This window comes from Macaca mulatta, chromosome 14 (genome assembly GCF_049350105.2).
Source record: "Macaca mulatta isolate MMU2019108-1 chromosome 14, T2T-MMU8v2.0, whole genome shotgun sequence".
NCBI lineage: Eukaryota > Metazoa > Chordata > Mammalia > Primates > Cercopithecidae > Macaca > Macaca mulatta.
In genome coordinates, this window is record NC_133419.1 from 115,408,544 (window position 1) to 115,428,253 (window position 19,710).

The window sequence follows — 19,710 nt, forward strand, 5'->3', positions numbered from 1 at the left end:
ATTGGTCGTATTTTTAAAAGCAAATTCCATCATGCCTTATAATTTTTCGTGGTGAGTAAAAAACAAACAAAATTCACCAAATGTTGGTAAGTGTCAAGTCTCTGATTTTTAAGCCATTTACTTCTTGTTTATTTTTTAAAGAAATTGTGGTATCTGAATATTTCATAATGTTTTGCCTTAAAGTGAGAGCTTCAGGTTATTGCAGATATTGACTATATTGCTAATATACAAGACTTGGAAAGCCATTTGAAATAATTGAAATGTTCTCTATTGTTATTATCAAACCTCTTTCAAAAACCCATTTCTGCACAATGGAATGAAACAAAACTAGAAATCAATATCAGAGGCCAGGCATGGTGGCTCACACCTGTAATTCCAGCACTCTGGGAGCCAAGATGGGCGGATCATGAGGTCAAGAGTTTGAGACCAGCTTGGCCAACATGGTGAAACCCTGTCTCTACTAATAATACAAAATAGCTGGGCATGGTGGCACATGCCTGTAGTCCCAGCTACTAGGGAGGCTGAGGCAGGAGAACTGCTTGAACCCAGGAGGCAGAGGTTGCAGTGAGCCAAGATCACAACACTTCACTCCAGCCTGGGTGACAGAGTGAGACTCTGTCTCAAAAAAAAAAAAGAAAGAAAGAAAGAAAGAAATCAATAGCAGAAGGAAAATAGAAGAATCCATAAATATTTAGAAATTAAACATTGCACTGTTAAACAGCCTATGGGTCAAAGAAGAACACACAAGGGGATTTAGGAAATATCTGGAGACAAGTGAAAACAAAGATACAACACATTAAAACATATGGGATGCAGTAAAAGTGACACTAACAGGGAAGTTCAGGCAGTAAATGCTTACATGAAAAAAGAAAAATGTTTGCAAATCAACAGCCTAACTCTGCCCTTCAAGGAACTAGATAAAGAGAAACAAATCAAGCCCAAAGTCAGCAGAAGGAAGGGAATAATAAATATTAGAACAGAAATAAAGGAAATAAAGTAAAGCATAAACCATAGAAAAGATCAACAAAACTAAGAGTTGGTTTTTCAAAAAGATCAAAAATTTAACAAACTCATAGCTAGACTAACAAAAAATAGAGAAGAATAAAATAGTTAAAATTATAAATGGGCAATAAGACATTACAATGGATGTCAGAGAAATAAAAAACATTTCAAGAGACTGCTATGAACAATTGTATGCTAACAAATTGTATAACCTAGAAGAAATTGATAAATTCATAGAAGCATACAACCTACAATGACTGATTTATAAAGAAATAAGAAATTTGAACAGACCTATAACTGAGAGGACATTGAAACAGTAATCAAAAACCTTTCAATAATAACAACAACAATAAAAAGCCTAGGCCCAGATGGCTTCAGTGGAGAATTCTACTAAACATTTAAAGAAGAATTAACACCAATCCTCAAACTCTCCCAAATAATAAGAGAAAGGAATTCCCCAAACTCATTCTGTGAGGCAAGCATTGCCCTGACACCAAAACAAAGACAAGAAAAGAAAACTACAGGCTAATATCTCTGATAAGCATAGATGCAAAAACCCTAAAAAGAAGGAATACTAGCAAACCAAATTCAATAGCACATTAAAAGCATCATACACCATGATCAAATGACAATTATACCTAGAATACAAGGATGGCTCAACATATGAAAATCAGTCAATATAATATGCCACATTCACAAAATGAGGAACACAAACCACATGATCATCTCAACTGATGCAGAAAAAGCATTTGACAAAAGTTAACATCCTTTCATGATAAAAACATTCAATAAACTCTGAACAGAGGGAAACTGTCTCAACATAATAAAAGCCACATATGAAAAGCCCAGTGTTAACACCATATGCAACTAGGAACAACTGTTTTTCTTCTATGATCAGGAACAAAGTAAAGGTGCCCATCCTTACCACTGCTATTCAACATAGTCCTGAAATTTCCAGCCAGAGCAATTAAGACAAAACAAAACAAAAAAGAAATAAAAGACATACAATTGGAAAAGCAGAAGTAAATTCCCTCTGTTCACAGATGACATGATCTTATATTTAGAAAATCTTAAAGATTCTGCACAGAACCTGTTAGAACTAGGAAATGGACTCAGCAAAGTTTCAGCACACAAAATCAACACTTAAAAATCAGTTGCATTTCTATACCAATAACCAATTCAAAAAGGAGATTCAGAAAACAATCCCATTTCTTATAGCACCAAAAAAGATCAAATAGCTAGCAATATACTTAATCAAGGAGATGAAAGACCAAAAAATATAAAACATTGCTAAAAGAAATAGAATATAAATAAATGGAAAGATATCCCATGCTTGTGGATTGAAAGGCCTAATATTTTTAAAATGTACTATCGAAAGCAACCTACAGCTTCAGTGCAATCTCTGTCAAAACCCAATGGCATTTTTTGTAGAATTAGAAAATCATAAAATTCATGTGGAATCTCAAGGGATGTTGAGTAGCCTAAATAATATTGAAAGAGAAGAACAAAGTTGTAGGCCTCACACTCCTTGATTTTAAAACATGCTTCAAAGCAACAATAATTAAGATGGTGTGGTACCAATATAAAGATAGCTATGTAGACCAATGGAACAGAACAAAAAACCCAGAAATAAACCCTGGCATGTCTGGCTACATGATTTTCAGGAAGTGTGCCAAATCTACACAGTCAGGAAAAAAAAGAACAGTCTCTTTAACAAATAGTATTGGGAAAACTGAATATTCACATGCAAAAGAATGAAGCTGGACTCTTACTTTATAGCATATACAAAAATTAACTCAAAATGGATTAAAAACCTAAATGTATCACTTCTCGGCCTTTTGTCTAAGATAAAGTGAAGACCTAAATGTAAGATCCAAAACTATTAAACTTTTAGAAGAAAATAGAAGGAAAAAGCTTTAGGACAGTAATTTTTTGGCTATGACACCAAATGCACAGGCAAAAAAATTAAAAAAAAAAGCAAACAAATGGGACTACATCAAACTTAAAAACTTCTGCATAGCCATAGAAACAGTCAACAGAATGAAAAGGCAACCTACAGTATGGGAAGAAATAATTGCAAATATTATATCTGATAAGGTGTTAATACCCAGAATGTAAAAAACAAACAGATTTAAAAATGGGCAAAGAAGTTGAATAGATATTTCTTCACAAAAGATATACAAATGGCCAATAAACACATAAAAAGATGCTCAATGTCACTAATCATTAGGGAACTGCAAATCAAAATCACAATTAGGTATCACCTCCCATCCATCAGGATGGCCACTATTAAAAGAACACAAAACAACAAGTTTTGGTGAGGATGTGAAGAAGTTGGAACCTTTGTGCACTGTTAGTGGGAATGTAAAATAGTGCAACCATTCTGGAAAACAGTATGGAGGTTCCTCACAAATTAAAAGTAGAATTGCCATACAATCCAACAATCCTATTGTGGCTAGATATTCACAAAGCAAATTGAATTATTTCCAAATAATTCAAGGAGATACTTGCACAACCATGTTCATCACAGGATTATTTCCAATAGCCAAGAGGTGAAGCAATGTCCATCAACAGGTGAATGGATAATGAAAACGTGGCATATACATACAGTGAAAAACCATGTAACCTTAGGAAAGGAAGGAAATCCTGTCACATGCACACATGGATGAACCTTGAGGACATTATGCTAAATGGAAGAAGCAAGTCAGTGACAAAAGGATAAATACTGTAGGATTCCACTCCTTTGATGTATTCACAGCAGTCAAAATCAGAAACAGAAAGTAGAAAGGTGGTGATCAAGGGCTGCTAGGAAGGGAGTTAGTGTTTAGTGGTATAGAGTTTTAGTGTTGCCAGGTAAAAATGTTCTAGAGATCTGTTGCAACCATGTGAATATATTTAACACTACTGTACTGTACACTGAAAAAATGGTTAAGAGGATAAATTTAATGTTGTTTTGTTACCAAAATAGTAATTTTTTAAAACCCTCATGTATGTTCTTTTCCTTTCATGGTAAATAAACTTAAATGTGGAAATCAAGAGTATGTCATTTCTTTGTCCAACTTGCTGAAATGAAATATGAAATACAATTGTCCCTCTATGTATGCAGGGAATTGGTTGCAGGACACCTATGTAGATCAAAATTCCCTCATGCTCAAGCCCCGAACCTGAGTATATGAAAAGTTGGTCTTCTGTATACATGGGTTTAACATCCTGCAAATACTTATTTCAATATTTTGATCCACATTTGTTTGAAAAAAAAAAGTCAGATATAGGTGGACCAGCGCAGTTCAAACCCCTGTTGTTCAAGGGTCGACTGTTGTCTCAGTTGTTCAGCATCCATTAATGACTTGAATTCTGTATTTCCTTCAATACTGAATCAACGTTAGGAGGCATATGATTAAAAACAGTTATCTGTTAATAACGGAGCAGGTGAGTTGGCATTCAGGTACAGGTCTTGCTGCACGCATAGCTGCTGCTCTCATAGGAATAATCCCAATGTTCTTTTCCAGTCTACACCATGGATCGCAAAATAATTTATATAAAAATTCTTCCTGTACAGCATGAGTTTTCAATGACAACCAGATGCAAAAAGCCATCAAGTGCTTCAGGCTCTTATATATGCTGCACAGATGCCAAGAACATATTCTTGTTCCGCATATAAATCATTTCCATCTACTATAAAGCAAAATGTGTTCTGGTACCTACTTTTTCATTCACATTATGTGCTATTGACAGTATGTTTGTATAACAGTATCATTTGATATAGGAATTTTGCTGACTTACTTCTGATTTAGCATCAACTATATGTATCATTAGCTTGTGGTTGGCTTTATAAGCTCCTTGCCAGTGCTTTGCATTGTACCTTTTTTACTATCAGGAGTGCAATGACAAATGATACCTTGGTAATTCTAGTCTTTTTTCTTTTTACTTTATTGACAAAACTCATCAAGTTGGTACTGGAAACCAGTATCTTGTTCTTGTTCATTCTTGTTCTGAAGAAAAGTAGATTGCCTTAGCAGAGAGGTGAGTGTGCTTTGCCTGATAATTATATAAAAGTCTTTGATGGCTTTTGTCCTCTATAGTAGCTAAGACTTTTATACAGGTAATAAAAATCTACCTCAAAGTAGCCTACGGAGGCATGGGAAGCACTGAATTAACTCATGACTGAGAAGGCAGGAAAAGTGCGAAATAATTGAGGGATGTTGTATCCACATTCTTAAAGGACATGGCCATGCCTCTGTGTCTCCCATGCCACCTCTTGGCTCTGCATTTTTCTGTTGGCTTCATTTTCAGGCAGGTTCTTTACATGTGGCAGCTGAAAAGTTGTATGATCCTTGTGATTTGTGACCCCACAGTAATAGAACACTTTCCTAGCACTTGTATAGAAATAAAAATAATAGGGAAGGCTGGACGCAGTGGCTCATGCCTAGAATCCCAGCACTTTCGGAGGTTGAGGCAGGCAGATCATAAGGTCAGGAGTTTGAGGCCAGCCTGGCCAATATGGTGAAACCCCATCTCTACTAAAAATACAAAAATTAGTCGGACGTGGTGGCACACACCTGTAATCCCAGCTACTTGGGAGGCTGAGGCAGAAGAATCGCTTGAACCCGGGAGGCGGAGGTTGTAGTGAGCCGAGATCATGCCACTGCACTCCAGCCTGGGCGACTCTGTGTCAATCAATCAATCAATCAATCAATAGGGAAGACTCTGGTTGTCCCAGTTTGGAGTACATGTCCATGCTGAAATCAATAACACTGGTTGAGAATAGATTATTTTGATTATCAAGCCTATACAATATGCCCACTCATGTGGACAGATTTTATTGCTAGAAGTGAAGGAAAGAATATACACATAAAATATTTTTCTTCTATTGCAGACACTACTTAAGAAAGTTTCATCAAAAATAACACCCAAAAGGCAAATAGACTAATGATCCAATAAAATTCAATTTTCAGAGATTCATGCTTTTATTTCTTTTTAGCACATTTTGTTTTACGTAATTGTGCAAAATCAACACATTCACAGATAATTTGAAAAGAAGCTCTTCTCTGTATGTTTAAAAAGTTATTTTGAGTTGAAGCATTTCTGTTACTAATGTTTTCAACCTCTTTTACACTCAACAATTCACTCTTAAGCCTTTGATTTATTTATTTTATGGTGAAGATATAAAATTACATAAGAGAAACCAATAAATTGTAAACCAAAACCCATAGTAATGTAAAATAAAAACATGTTTATGAAGACCAAAGTGCTCCAGGTTAACTGACTATTAGTCAAGATTAACTGATCAGATGAACTTTATGATTCATGTACCATTTTTAAGAAAGCAATTTTTATAAAAAATATGAACTGTGGAAAAATCATAATTAAAGTACAATTTAAATTTATGAAGTATAAATAAACAAAATGTTTAAATACTTTTCTTTGAGAACTACCAAAACACCTCCTGAGCCTTCCATAGATGACCTCAGACCACACTCTGAGAACTGGCTCTTTTGCTTCTCAGAGCATATTCAGAGTCAACTTTTCCACATGCCTGTGTACCACAACTGCCGAAGGAGCTTTTTAAAAACATGCATTTCCACATCTAGCTTCTAACCGATCAAATCAGACTTTTCTTGGGTGGTGCCTAGGAATCTGTATATTTTAGTCTTTTAATGTAATTCTAATACATCTATGTTGGCACCTGGGAATACGACCAATTTAGGAATCACAACATAGAGTATCCTCTTTCCAGTCCATTTCCCCACTGTCGAACAACTTACACGTGCCCATTCACCCTGTCCATGTACCCCCTCGATTTTCATTTAAACCTATCACCTGGCTGGGTTTTTACCAAAGGGTGCTATTGGAAGAGCAGGGAAGCAGCTACCAAGATAGGCAACTCGTAATCCTTATGGAAGTTTCATCAGCAGCCTGATTACCTGGCAGCTTGTTTCTCCCTTCACCTACTCTGGATCCAAAGAAACTAGGTCTTTCTGCCTCTTCCACATTTCATGAAAAAAGGGGATTCTGGTGCTCAGTGGAGATCACTCCATTTCCTGCACATTGATTACCCCAGGAAGACAGGAGGAGTGATGAGGCATGAAATAAAAATGCTCTGGAATATAGGTGGGTATGTTTTCTGTATCCTCCTTTTCTGTATCCTTACTCACGTCTGTCATAATTACCTGGATCTCAGAGATATTTATATGTCCTTCTTGCATGGCGGGACCTGGGCAGAGAAATTATTGTGTGCCCGTTTTCAAATATTTGGTCAGTGTGTATGGAGAGGGCAAGATGAAGACTGTATGGTGGTACAGCAGAGAAAGCTCAGCGATGCCCCTAATGTCTTGAGCAATGTAGCTGTGACCTCAATGTTGCACATTCCACTAAGCCAAATAAAAGCTCTGTGATCAGGAGACCTGCCCTACGCAGAAGGTAGTTTGGTATCAGTCCATTGCCACTTGATTATGTTTTTTAAGGGGCAGGCAGGTGCTGTTTTAATGTCCCATACTCTAAGCAGTTTATCAATTTTTTTTTCCAATGACAAAGAACACTGTCTCTGAGAACAATTGTAATGAGTAGTTTCTGTCTTTCTATATATTTGGTGCTAGTTTATAGCAGGGGTCAGCAAACTAACAGCTGCCAGCCAAATCCAGCCTGCAGCCTGTGAGCTAAGAATAATTTTTTAAAAATCTTTTTACAGATTTGTAAAAATAAAACAAAGATTAATATGTGGCCTGCAATGCCTAAATTATTTACTATCTGACCCTTTACAGGAAAATTTGCTGATCCCTGAGTTAGAGCCCTTTTAGACTGATGTACCTGGTTACTATCTGGCTGACCCTCTTAATTTAACTCTTCTTGGCTCCACCATGAAGACCAGCTAAGAGTCATTTCTGACCTAGTTCTAATATTTGTCTTCCAGTTTACCAGATCCCAGTGGTGTGCAGATAAACAGTGGTGTGCAGAACCTGCTCTCTGGACATAAAAGTCCTGATTTGTAGCATCTGCCAATTTCTGTTGTGTAAATACTCCCTTCCATGGCTGATTTTAAGCTGCCAAAATTATGCCCCTGAACATGGAATTGGGAATAGATGCATACATTCAGATCTTGCTAGATGATACAAGTCATCTCCAGCACACCATAGCCTGATCTCAAATGTTTTGAAGTATCTGACATGTGGAAAGAACATCATCTGCAACTGGTTAAATACTCGTAAATTCAAACCCAATCTTCACCCCTTAATGAACTGCATGATCTTTGATAAGTCATTTAACTTTCGTGAATTTGTTTTACATTTGCAAACCTAAGATAATGCCACATACCTTTCAGGGAAAAGAGTTTGGGAACAGTAAGAGCACGTACTGTTGAATACACTACACAGTTCCTGGCACGCACCTTCCCACTTCCCCGACCAAGAGGAGGTTTCTCATTCCCTCTTCCCTCATCTTCTCGACAGCTTTCTGTGTAAGCCACAACTGGATGTGAGCCCAGTAAATCTTCCTTGTAGGTCTGTTGGGGGAGAGTGAGGGTTACCAGAAGTGTTTGGGCCCTAGGAAAAGTTTGAGGTCTGAGAGAGTTAGCTGGGGCCTGCTACTAAGCAGGACAAACTTGGAAGAATAAATTAGATAGCATGTCCTGAGGATGTTTGTCAAGGGAGAATGTCCATTTGATTCCATTTTAAGGGCTGAGTTCTGCTATTATTTTTTTTCTGTGTCTACAATGCCAGGCTCAGTTGTGTAGTCTATAGAGCAACTCAATATATAATTGCTGAATGAATGAATGAATAATAAATACATCAGCAATAATTTAATGGAATCATGATCATCCCAGCGATTAGGAAACTGAGCTCTGAACAGCCTGGATTCAAATCCCAACATGGGCCCTTACTATGAGATCTGTGTCTTTGGACAAGTTATTTAACTTCTCTGTATTTTGATTTCTTAACTTGTAAAATGAATACTATTAGCAACTACCTCGTAGAGTGGAGTTAAAGTACTTAGTAAAATCAGCCTGGCACATTGCAGGTACCCAATAATATAAACTATTATTATCATTATCATCAAAGTCAACATTAACAACAAACACACATTGATATCTACTATACATCATGCTTTTAGTTTAATCTATTCATCCAATCATTTCAAGGAGAGAAAACATGCAACAACATGAGTACCACTCTAATGTGTCACAATGCCTAATTTTAATAAACCAAATTTATTGCAACTAAATATTTACATTCTTTTGATCTCTTGTGCTCATCAAACCAAAAGAGCAAAGTTTACAATAATTGTGGGATAAAAGCTGACGTTCTCTTACGCTTGAAGCGTCTGAAAAGAAACTCCAGGAGGCTCCCAGAGTTAAACTATGGGACAATTTGAGCACCAAAAAGGAAAGAATGATTGTAAGTGTTTAAAACACATTGAATTATACTTGATGTGTGTATGTTTGAGGCAGAGAGAGGGAGGAGACCTTATTTATCATCAATGGAGGTAGCTAGTGTAGACATACTGCTATGCTCTGGATGTTGGTGTCCCCCTAAAATTCATATGGTGAAACTGAACCCCCAAAGTAATTGTATTAAGAAGTGGGGCTCGCTCTACTCTCTCCTTACAAAGAGTTAATCATTTCTGTTTTAGTCCATCGTAAACTTAAGTTTGTACTCCTACTTAATGATTATACTAACATTAGAAGAAATCCACTGAGTCATTGGGAAGGATGAGGAATTTAGATCACTTCCAGCTTCTCTCCTCCACTGTAAGATCTGCTCCTTGTATTATTAGTTTCAGTTCTTCTGGTTTTTTTTTTTTTTTTATTAGTTTCAGTTATATCCTCAAACCTCTACTTCATGTTAGACGTCCTGTAGTCGGTATATCTTTACTGCCAACATGTGAGATAAATAATAGTGCCTCTCCACTACTTCCTCCTTCCTTTTACCTGCCTCCTAATCCAAACCCAGGAAATGACAGAAATAATATGTTTAAAGAACAAATTAATAACCATTCTAGGAAACAAGAGAAAGTAACAACACCAGATGAGAAATATGAGCAATCTGAAAGTCAGAAAACAGTGTTCGTCCTGGGGGATATGAGGAGGCAGCAGCCTAATGTGGCAGAGGATTGGGTGCCACAGGCTCAGGAGGGCAGGGGAGCTGCTTGATTGTGCCTTGGTTTCTCATCACCTTGTCCTTGGTGGATGTTTGCCTGTTCTGTTGTCATTGGGGGCACCTGATATGAATCAGAGGTAATCATTAGAGCCATTGAATGCATATGGGTAGAGAAAGAGTTTATAACAGTCACAGACTTTGCTTCTCTAGGCCTGATGGACAATCTGCAGAAGCAGCTGTTGCCAGCCTCGTGTGCTCACCCGGACCAGGCCCTCAGCCTGCTTCTAAAGGCTGCGGTGACGAGGGTCAGGCCACAGGGTGAGTGTCGTGTGGCTCCTCTGAAGCAGTTTCCTGGTCATGCTCGGGGGCTGGGAGCCTTGAGAGGTGAGTGGGGCCTGAACGGGTATGGTACTTTGGCTAGTGTACAGGGCCCCGAAGACCCTGTCCTGATTCTCCTCCATCAGCCTTTCTTAGACCTGCTGCCTCCTAACATTTGCTTGTTTCCCATTCTCATGCTGTCATGCTTCTTTGAAAGCCAGCTCAAGTGCCTGGACGTTTCTCCCTCAGTCTGCAGCTGAATATGGACAGTGTTTGCTGCCCTGGCTGGGGCACGGTCGGGGTTGTCTCTGACCCCCACAGTGATCAAGTTTCGGTTCTTTTCTTACCTATCAGCAACATTTAATGATTTAATGCAATCTCCTCCTTGAAACCGTTTCACTTGTTTCTAGAGAGGCTGCTTCTATAGTGTTCTGTTTTTAAGAACCCCTTCAGGAAAATAAAGCCAGAGCAGTGCAAGTAGAATGAATGATTTCTCATGAATATTCTCACCAGTTGGCATGGAGGGCACTGAGCTGTTGGATCTGAGCAGCACACTCCATATTAACAGAGGGGCGACTCAGCTAGGGGAAGACCCACTACAGGGGAGAGTCTCATCTGAGTCCAGCCCCAGCCTTCTGTATCCCTTGATGTATCTGAAGACCTGCTTCTTTGTAAAGCAAATGTGTCCTCTGAAATTAACAACAGACATTTTGCTGTTTCTGCTGTTCATATGGTTCGGGGTAGCACAGGCCACACATTCGGGTTCATACCTTAGAAAGCTTCTGGGTCAAAAGCTGCGCTGTCCAATTCAGTAACCACTTGCCATGTGTGGCTGCTAAACACTTGAAATGTTGCTGGTGCAAGTGCAGATGTGCTCTAAGTGTAAAGTGATCACCACATTTCAAAGCAAAAAACACCAGAATATAAAATATCTCATTAATAATCTTTATGTTGATGATGTGTTGAAATGATTATAGGTTGAATATACTAAGTTAAATAAAATGTTATCAAAATATTTATTTCCTTATACCTTTAAAATAGATTTACTAGGAAATTTCAAAATACTTGTCTGGGTTACATTTCTATTTTTAATGCATTCAGGTCCAGGCACAGTTGAGCTCATGATTTTGTACTGAGGTCACTCTCAGAGATGGTTTAGGAGGATCTGATAAAGGGCTTCTTATTCTCTAAAGAGCAGATACCCCTTTTTTCCCTTGGGTGATGAGCAGAAGGGACGCCTTGACCCAGGTGAACTTGATGAGATAGATCCCGTTGTTAAGTTGGTTACCCTTACTCAAGCACCTGCCTGCAGTCCTAGCTTATAGGAAATCCCCTTCTCCTGCCCCCACATACACCTTTTCCTTTCCCGCAGGAGTTCTCTCATCTTCAGCAGGATATTGAGATGACTGAGATGACCCCTCTGAGGACCATTCTGGGGGTTGAGGGTTGTGAGTGTACTGAGGTCTGAGTTCATGTGGGATCATCTGGTTTGGCTTATTCGGGTTTTCTTTCGGTTTTTTGTTTGTTTGTTTTGTTTTGTTTTTTTGATATTCAAATCAGCCTCTGCTGCTCTTTGCGCCTCAGGGAGCAATACGTGATCCTTTAGAGTGGGACCATAATGGAATGACAAAGAGCATACTTTAGTGATTGAGCAAATCACAAAACCTGTTTTCTGCCTGATCATCCATGTTGGTGGGTTTGTAACTATATGGATACAACCTGCTGCTGATTCTTGTCAGGACTCTACTCCATTTCTGGATCCTCTCTGTTAGAGAAAGGGAGCTTGAGCACACCTGCATTGAGATCCAAGGAGTTAGAGGAGGTGAGGTGAATAAAGGCATGTGGAGGATTAGCTGACAAGAAATCAGAAAGAATGGAAAATACAGAGGAAAGAGATGGTGATGATTGTAATAGCTTTGGGGAATTGATTCTGGGTCAGGCACTGTGCCCAGTGTGTTAGTATTTATATTATTTTATCTACTTCTCATAGTAATCCCCAAGGCAGGTAGTAAAATTATCCCATTTTATAGATGAAAAAACTGGAACAGAGAGAGGATAAATAATCTGTCAAAATCATAACAATGGCCAGTGGCAGGAGGAGGATTTGAGCATGGGTCTCAGTCTGGAGCACGTGTCTTTAGTTACTGTATTCTACTACCCATAGATAGAAATAGAACAGGGGAATGTAAGTGGAAAAGAAAAAGGCACATCAAAAGGAAAAAACAAATAGAAAAAGAGTAAAACAAATGTGCACTAGAAATGTAAGTTGTGATGTTTGACTTGAAGGAGATGAGTTTAAAAAGAGGAGGCAGTAAAAAGGAAATTGGAAAGAAAATGGAGTCTCAACCTTTTCTTCATATATCTAGAAGATTCTTATTCTCATATTTACCAGAAAATTCCTATTTGATAAGGTTTGACTCTGTGTCCCCACCCAAATCTCATCTTGAACTGTAATCCCCACATGTCGAGGGAGGGACCTGATGGGAAGTGATTGGATCATGGGAGCAGTTTCCCCCATGCTGTTCTCATGATAGTGAGGGGATTCTCATGAGATCTAATGGTTTTATAAGCATCTGGCATTTCCCCTGCTCACTCTTTCTTGGCTGCTGCCATGTAATACATGCCTGCTTCCCCTTCCACCATGACAGTAAATATCCTGAGGTCTCCCCAGCCATGTGGAACTGTGAGTCAATTAAACCTCTTTTTTTTTTTTTTTTAAATACCCAGTCTCAGGGAATTTATTTATAGCAATGTGAAAATGAACTAATACACTATTTAATTTTAATTTCCTTATATAGTTAGGGAGCTTGGTTTTTGGTACATGTGTACATGGTAACAAAATGTGGGCAGAGACAAAACGTACCTTTGAAGTTAACTCAAAGCCAGGACCCTAAGATATCCTGGTTTTCTTGCTAAGGATTCTTCACAGATCCCTGAAAGAATGCATAGACTCAGAGATGCCACTAAAGAGGTCAGCAGTGCTGCATATGAGCATTGCTGTCCTATACACTGTTTTTGGCTTGGAATGACATTTTCACCAAGTTTAGATAGAATAACAAAACCAAGGCAGTACCTTCTATAAACATAAATGTGTACAGTTTAACAAAGGATTGTTCTTTGTTGTGAGATTATTTCTAAGTTGGGGTATTGAAGTGCCACTTCTTATAAATGATAGAAGCATCTTCTAGCTTTTAAAATGTCATTTAGCAAACAAAAAAATGAAAGCTCTTTCTCAAAAACAAAATGTTGAGAAAAAAGAGGAACTTGCAGGATTTAAACGGTATGAAACTATGCATATAAAGTTTGAAAACCTTCAAAACATTACTATGTTGTGCATGGTTACATACATACGTGATAAAATTTTAATTTCATACATAATAATGATTAACATCAAAATTCAGGGTAGTGGATGCCTCTGGTAGGGAGGAGGAGAGGAACTGGATTGGAGACGGTAACCAGGGAGCTTATTTTTGTTTGTAAAATTGTATTTCTTAAACTGAGCAGTCAGTACATGGAAGTTCAATTCATCTTTTCACAAACTATACTGAAAGTTTGCAATACACTGCAAAATTACAAGGAAGGAGTGAAGGAAGGAAGTTAGAAGAGAAGGGGGAGGTAAAGAAGGAGAGAGGAAGGAAAGGATGAAAGGAAGGGAGGAAAGATCACATTTTATTAATCCAAGGTGTGGAAAGTAGAGTTAGAAGTGATGTCAAAAACACCAATATCCATTTTGGGCAGGAAGAAGGAGAAAAACTGAAGGTTAAGTCATAAAGCAAAATTTCCTGAGGAATTCAGAAGGAAAGACGCTCAAGATAAGATTTATATTTGTGTGCAGCTACAAATTCCCCTGAGCATGCTTTAGCTGTATCCCCAAATCTAAGTTACTTTCCTAAAGAGATAGATTTACCTTGGCCTGCCTGGACAGGTGGATTTTCAAATGAAACCACTCTTTTGACTAGCGCAGTGCGTGAGAAAACACTTCTTAGCTTTACAAAGTCCCTGGTGGGGTTGGTGTCACAAAAATGATCCTGGCAACTAGTACAAGCACTGATTCTGAAAATGATGTATGTTTCTCCTTCAAACACAAAAACTGCAGTGTGAATTCTGTGATAGGTAAGCACAGAAGAAGGAAGGACATATGGAATCACAAGCAATGTGGCCGCCTTGGTGCTCTTCACTAATCTTTTGTGTGCCCCGAACCGAACCCTCTCCTATTTTGCTTCAAGTTCTTCCCAGCTGTCATGTCTGTGTACCTCAGAATTTATCAATAATGCCTTCTAGAGAAGAGGAGAATCACAGACTAAGAAACTTTCTGTTTCCTTTTAGAAAATAAAATGTCAAACTGGTTGGAGAGAATAGCAGCAACAATCATATCCTATCAGGGGAGACCGTTATAGTCTCCATTGGACAGATGAGGAAACTGAAGGCCAAAGAGGGTAAGTAAATTTCTCAGGGTCACCTGAAGGGTGAGCCAGTAATCTGAGACTTAATTCCAGATCTGTGCAATTCTTCCACCGGGTTCTAACTGCCACTCCTGCCATCACAGTGACTCACGTTCCAGTGAGGTTCTTATCCCTCACCCCTGAGTGGACTGCAGAAGGGAAATTTCTTTCCTCGTACTCCACAAGAATGAATAAAGACATGGGACTTCAACATATTGACGTTGAAACCATGATATTCACTTCTGTCCTATAATGAGCAACGTAATAGCCAGTAGCCAGTGTGTCCACATCTGTTTTTAAAAATAACATTGTCAGCCTTTATATATTGTTTTTGCCATCTATTTTTCCCACCACTAGACCAGTCCTTTGCAGAGTTTTTAAACCTCCATGGCAATTGGCTATGCTAAATGAAGACACTTTTTGCCCTTATTGCCATATTTTAAGTCACTCCAAAGTTTTCTAGTAGCTCAAGCAGGAACTTAATCATCCTCCATTGCACACCAACCCCCCAACACCAAAAGGTTCTGTTGCTAATCATCCCCAAATGGATGTCTCAAGTACGCCTCTGAACCAGTCTGTTGACCTCACTGTCTCTGCCTCTTCCACCCCTCTCTGCTTTGGTTGACAAGCAATTCTTGCAAAGCTACTTGAGGGAGTATTGCTGTGGCTTCCATGGCTTTTTTTCCCCCCTCCACTTAATATTGCCTTCAGAAATGATTATTTTTTAACAATAACAAACCTAATAATCCTTAGGGTGCCAGAATAGTGCTAGGCTTTAGGTGGAGTCTGGGAATTTTGGGAGACCCTCTACTGTGCTTTTTCACTTGAACCCAGGAGCAGCAGCATTTGTATCCATGGTTCATAAAAGTATATTTCCCACACTAACAATAGCTGAAGTCTAGCTCAGCCAGCCAAACTTCCTTCTTGCATGTCATTAAATCATGCAGTTATAGAACTTTAAGTTAAAAAGGACAGAGAAGACATTCTATATTAACGTTGTATATGGTACTAAATTTCCCTTTATATCAGTTGTTTCCTAACATTAGCATGTATCAGAATCACATGAAAGGCTTGTTGACAAGTGTGTCATAAATTTGTTTATATAGTTGCTGCCTTGACATCCATGTTTAGACCTGATAGAAGTTGTTGAAAGCAGTTATACTCCATTGCCTTTGGCCTAGTTAAAGCTTCCTTTCCCTGTGTGGTTGTTTATTATATAGCCGCCTCCTTCCTCATCTCACTGACCCCAAGCCCAACACACTCCATAGCTGCTGACCATGATAAAACCTATGGTTAACACCAGAGTCATATAAATAAGTTTCCCCCTTTCCTGAGTGTGTTTTTTTTTTTAACTAGACTGTAGCAGGATGAGCCACAGAAAAAATTCCTCAGACACTGGATTAATCAAGGAAGAGGTTTATTTGGCCAGGAGCATTGGCAGACTTGCATCTTAAGAGCCGAGCTCCCTGAAAAAGAAATTCTTGGCCTTTTTAAAGGCTTACAACTTTAAGGGGTCCACATGAAAGGGTAGTGATAAATCGAGCAAGTGTGGGGAACATGACTGGGGGCTACATGCATCAGCTAACAGAACAGAAAGTTTTGTAATGCTTTATCATACAATATCTGGAATTTACAGATAACACAAGTAGCTTAGGTCAGGGGTTGATGTTATTGTTGTTATTATTATTTAACTCCTAGGGCTGGGTGGTGGTACCAAGGTTGTCTGGCTATTTATCTTTTGTTTCTTTCTAACTTCTTGCTTTCTCTCTTTTCTTCTGTCTTGTGAACTAGGCAAGGTGGGGGGAGGAGGGCAGCAGGAGTAGAAGTAGTCTCCTTCCTTAAGACGATCCATAGCCCCCTCAGGAAAGCATAAATGATAATGCCTATGGATCTTAATAATGGCATAGCCCCACAGGTTCTCTCTCACCCTTTCTCTCTCACTCCCCACCCTCTGGTTGAGATCCTTGATATCTATAGCCTTCTTGTCAGTCTCTCATCAGCACCCCAATCTCTCTCGGTCCTCTGAATAATAAAGTTTACTTGATAGAGCTCAAACTGCAAATTCATGGGAAGGAGATCAAATCTCAGTTCAATGTTCTTCGGTTTCATGCATTTTGGTTTCATATCCTCATTGTGTCTCCCCTGACACAGACAACTGAACCTAACTTTCTTCCCCAGTTAGATTCTCCTAGAGAGTGGCTATCTTGGCGTATGGCCCATCTGGACAGAGAGATCTCAAGACAAAATTAGAAAACCATAACAGTAAAAACCACAATAAAGTGTTTCTTGCAATGTGAATGCACTGACAAAAATTCTTTTAACTTATTTTATCAGAAACTGCTATATTTTATCTCATTCTTGAAATTTATTTTGTTGGATATAGAATTCTGTGTTGACAGTTATTTTCCTTAAGGACTTGAAAGATACTGTTCTTCTGTTTTCTGGCCTCCATTATTCCAAAAAGAAGTCAGCTGCCATTTAAATCATGCTCCTCTTTTATGTTCTATGCCAGTCTTTCCTGGCTGCTTTCAAGATATTCTGTTTATCTTTAGTTTTCAGTAGTTTGACTATAATGTGCTTAGGAAATTTTCTTCAAATTTATCCTGCTTGGGGTTCTATGAAGTTCTTGAATTTATAAATTTATGTCTCTCCTTCCTGTGTTGCCCAGGCTGGTCTCAAACTCCTGGTCTCGTATAATCTTCCCACCTCAGCCTCCGAAAGCATTGGGATTACAGGAATGAGCCACTGCACCCAGCCTAATATCCTTACTAAGTGCTCCGTCTGTCACATCTTTATTGTTGTGTCTCAAATATACTTTCTTATTTTTTGTATAATGGACAGGCTGCGAATTTCAAAATCTTTAATTTTGGCTCCTTTTTGCTTGCTTAACTTTCATGTTCAATTAATTTATTTCCCCTTGTATTTTCCTATAAGATGTCAGGAGGAACAAAGCCACTCTTTCGACACTTTGCTTAGGAATCTGTTTAGCTAAATATCTGATTTCATTGCTCAGAGGTTCTATCTCTCATAAAACACTAGAACTCAAACACCGTTTATCCAAGTTCTTTGCCACTGTATAACAAGAAGTGCCTTTTTTCCCATTTCCAATAACATGTTCCTCATTTCCATCTGAGATATAATCCGAATGGTCTTTACCATCCATATTTCTACCAATATTCTGGTCGTTGTATTGTCTAAGAAGACAGAAGCTTTCTCTACAGCTCTCCTCTTTCTGAGATCTCACCAGAATTGCCTTCAAATGGCCATTCATGATAATCTAGGCTTTTTCTAGCATATACATAAAAACTCTTTCAGCCTCCACTCATTACTCAGTTCCAAAGCCACCTCCACATTTTTGGATGTTTGTTACAGCAACACCTTCACTTCTTGGTACCAATTTTTGTCTTAATTTGGACTGCTGTAACAAAACACTATATACTTGGTGGCTTATAAACAACAAATCTATTTGTCACTGCTTTGGTGGCTAGAAGTCTGAGATCAGGGGGTCAGCATGGTCAGGTTTTGGTGAAGCCCTCTTCTGCATTACAGATTGCTGAACTCTCATTTTTCACGAGTAAGAAAAAGCAAAAGTCTCTGGGGTTCATTTTTATAAAAAAGAGCATTAATTCCATTCGTGAGGGCTCTGTCCTCATGATCTGATCATGTCTCAAAAGCCTCACTTCCTAATATCACCACATTGGGGATTAGGATTTCAAGATATGAAGATGGGGGCAACACAAATATTCAGTCTACAACAATAACCTTTGAAGTTACTTTTATTTTATATTTTTAAAGAAAACAATATAGGAACATAGATTAATGGCATGTTAATCTGACACAACTTATAATAAAAATTGGCAATCCCCTACATCCTTCTTCTCCTTACTCAAGTTTTGCTTTTAGATATACTTATTAGCTGTTTCGATATTTCTATTTCATAAATTACTGGCTTACTATTTAGGAAGATAAGTGATTATTTCTCTTACTCTATCCCCCACCCATGTATACACACACACACACACACACACACACACACACACACACTCTCACACATCTTTCCCCTTCTCTTCCATTTGGAAGATCACAATTTTGGTCAATTATAGGGTTTTACATTAACAAATTACCACAAATTAATGGCTCAGTTAACACAAATTTATTATTTTATAGTTTTAGGTCAAAAGTAAAAATTAGTCCATAGGGATAAAGTCAAGGTGTTAGCAAGGCTGGTTCCTTCTGGAGACTGTAGGGGAGAATCTGTTTCCTTTGACTTCTAAATGTCTTCTGTTTTCCTTGGCTATGGCCCTGTCTTCTATGTTCAGTCAGCAATGTAACATCCTCAAATCTCTCTCTGATTATTTGGCTTCTGTTTTAATTGCACACCTCTCACTATAAGCCTTCTGCCTCTCTCTTTTAGAAGAGCCCTTGAAATTACATCAGCCGCAACTGGATAATCAAGAATAGTTTCTCATTTCAAGATTCTTAGTTATATCTGCAAATCCCCTTTGCTACAAAGGGTAGCATATTTACAGATTCTGGGGATTAGGGCATGGACATCTTTGGAGGAAGAGGAGCATCATTCTGCCTTCCACACTAGGATCATATAAATGTTTCTCACAGATGAATCACATGGTATACTATGATTTGTTTTTCATTTCTAATACCATTTTCGTTGGTGTTAATAGTTAACTTTCGTTGTTTGCTTAATTTTTTATGTACTTGCACAAATTCTTCTAACCATTAAACTCTTCTTAATATGACAAAACACATCAGTTAAACTGTTAGTCCATTTTCTTTCTGGAGATTTCTCTCCTAAAACCCTTTGTCCTCCTGCTTCTGTTTGGTGCAATTGTTCTTTA